The following is a 3,311-nucleotide window of genomic DNA, read 5'->3' on the forward strand; positions in this document are numbered from 1 at the left end:
CTTCTGCTGTACTTTGATGTCATTGCAGGGTTTCCCCCAGAAAACTAGGAAGACCACCGGGCTTGCCAAGCCCAGTGATCGGGGCGCCGAGGCGGTCCACCGTGTTTTTGTTTTAGAAGATGTTAAGTAGACAGGAAAGGTAAAAGTATTACTGGGTAATTATATGTTACTGGAAAACATCGCCAGTGAAACGCTATTTAAACCCACAACTAGTCTTAAAAACAACAAATAAAAAAATACAATTAAAATGAATATTAAATTATTTGCACTTCTGTTTAATCTAAATTCAGTCAGCAGCTCTATCAGGCCCCCCGGGGCTCCAGGGGCCCATAAATGCTAATATTTTCACACAGACCACAAATACATAAATGTAACATTTGTTTATTGAGATTATCAATGCTGCTAAATTTGATTTAATGGTTTCAGCATACATAAATTAAAAGAATTTTAACATTTATATGTAAGATTTTAAGGAGCTGGCAAGTTTACTTTGTGAAAGTTCAAAGAACAATATTCATTTTGTTTTGTTAGCGTAGCAACAATCTGATGCTATGAGTTTAATCTCCTAGTTTGAGCTCTGTCTGTTCACAAATACAAATGAGTAAACTGCTATTATAACTTATTGCTTTTTAGGTTGTCCATTTAAACTACTCTCTTCTCCCAGATTAAATCCAACACAGAAGCCGTTAAAGGTGCTGATGATTTTAGTAACAAAAGGGGCCCCTAAGTGAAATTCTGCTCCAGGCCTCATACAGCCTTCTACCGGCCCTGCATGATGAGTTAAATCCGCTGCACTGCACTGAGATGCGGAACAAACAGGAGATTTAATTCAATGCTGCTAATGTGGCTTTATTCAGGCACTATACTTGGAAGCGGCTACATATGCAGGGTTTTCTGGCGCAGTCTGCAACCTTAGAGAAGAACTATGGATTCAACACGTTGGAAAGACACACAAGTTTTCATGAACTGTGTGATGCTGTGAGAGCTCTGGTGGAACCAGCTGCACATTGTCCCCCCGCCTTCCCCAAAAAATCCTACTATTCCCTGTTGTCTCCTTTGTTGTTTCCACCAGTAGTAACAGCCTGAAGTTTATCAGGTGACTCATGGGATGCAAAAAAAGAAGAGTTTCCACTGCAGCTTGGCTAAATACACCTATTTTGATTTGGCCAAAAAACACCAACTCATTCTTGCGCAAAAAAAACGTATCAACAAACATGAGTTTCTTCCAAATTGTGTTTACATTGTGCAAAATTATTTTCATAATTGCAATTTGTGCAATTTTATGGTTAATGGAAACTAGAGTTGCGCTCCAAAGCCTTCCTATCTTTGGAGCGCAGTCAGAGATGATGCTCTGATAGGATTTTTTTTAAATTGATTTAGTTGCTTTCTTTGTATTGATTTTAAAGAGTATGTGGTGTCTGCACCAAGTGACAGACGACAGATCACTGTCATTAATGTTTAAAAAAAAAAAAATGTGGAAGACAGAAAATAGGTTGTTGGTGCGGAAGGGGAAATTAAATGTTGTCGTAACTTATATTAATTCAGAATTCTCAACAACGTTTCTGAATGCTGAGTAAAAACTAAAACGAGCTCAAACACAAGATGGTCACTTTATTTCAATGGAGTTTTTGTTCTGGTTAACGGCTGTTCTACAGCCTTAAATAGCCACGATGATGCATAAATGAACGGATGAATAATGCATTTTGACCAGCACTTGCCAGTGATTTATTGAACCAGCAGCAAGAGGATTATACTATGCAGCTTCATGTAAAGACGTAGCGTAAGCCACACCGTCACATTTTGTCTTTGTCCATTAAATATGTATAACAGGAGGCCGGGCCCTTGACCTTGGCTTTAGAGCGAGCGCCGCATCACTTTATCTCGGAATAAAAAGCGAGACTGCCAGCAATTACAGCATGTTAATTACATATTCACTTTCATCTAGAGAAAAATCACACAGCTCTGCCCTCAGAGCTGCTGTTGGGTTTCTTTTGATGAAGGGGGGGTGGGCGTTGTACTGTATTTGAAAAAACATCTGTCAGGTGCCCCGTCTTGTTAACGTCCACATTCGCCGTACCTGTTCACGCTCAATGGGCTTCGTTTGATCAGCCGGAGAGAAAGTCAAGAAGAAATCCGAAGCAGCAGAAGGAACTAAACGAGTAATGATAGTGGGTCTTGTTTTAAAGCTCTGCAACGCGGCAACCTATTAGGATAGAGGACGGCAATTTTACTGTACAGCATGTTTGAGTAATTCCCCAGTTGGGCTGTTAGGGCGCAGACATCCTCCCCGTTACCCCGACAACATTACCACCTCACTCGGAGAAGGTAATGTTGCCACGCTTACGGGTGAGCAGAGCTGAGCAGCGCTTTCCGCTGGGCAGCCAGTGGAGAGGGCGAGCGTTTCTTCTTCTGCTCTGGTAAATGAAATCCTTCGGAGGTGTTTCACAGGGCAGAGGAGTCGCAAACAGAAAAGGAAGCCACATAAACACATATATGAAGTTAAATTGACTAGATGAAAGGCGCTGAGTACCGAGTGGAAATGTTATCTGATTTGGGACGTGATAGGAATGCTGGGACGTTACAGAGAAAGGAAATAGAAATGCAGGGGTTATTTTTCTTGTCTGTTTGTGTTTTTTTTTTGTTTTTTTACTTTTGGTTAGATGGACATTTTCACCTATAGGAAAAAAAAATTGTACCAACTTGGTAACGATACATTCAACACATGTTCATAAGAATGAGGTGAGATTTTAGCAGTGTCTTCAGGTAAAACTGGTAAATAATTGACAAATCCCAAACTGATTTTTCAAAAAAACTAATTAATTGTAATTAATTGATCATTTTGTTTGTGCTTTGCAATTTTAAGATGTTGTATTTTAAAGTAGTCTAATAGTAAAAAACAACAATAAAAATGATCCTTCATGTGCTTTCCCAAATGAAACTGAGGATGTTTTTAATGCCTAATAGTCCAGTAGTGTCAGTTTGATTGGGACAGTTGCGACATTTGTTACATTTTCAGCTGGTGTGGTTTGCTTTCACACTGCACTTCGTCAAATGAAGCAAACCAATTGAAAATCCTGCTTACCTCCTCACCTGTGGCAGAGCCATGGCAAGGAAGTAACACAAAAACCTCTAAAAGACAATTTTTTTCTTAAAATGTAAACAACCATGGAGTGGCATAAGATTTTACCATTGGTAGGATTTCTCCTAATGGTCTCCAGTCTGCTTGGCATTTGAACGGCGCCAGAGTTCAACTAGAGACCGAGGTTTTTAGGCAGACCAGAGTTAACCATTTTGGTCCTCGTCAGACTTTG

This window comes from Gambusia affinis, linkage group LG08, assembly GCF_019740435.1.
Source record: "Gambusia affinis linkage group LG08, SWU_Gaff_1.0, whole genome shotgun sequence".
NCBI classification, from domain to species: Eukaryota; Metazoa; Chordata; class Actinopteri; order Cyprinodontiformes; family Poeciliidae; genus Gambusia; species Gambusia affinis.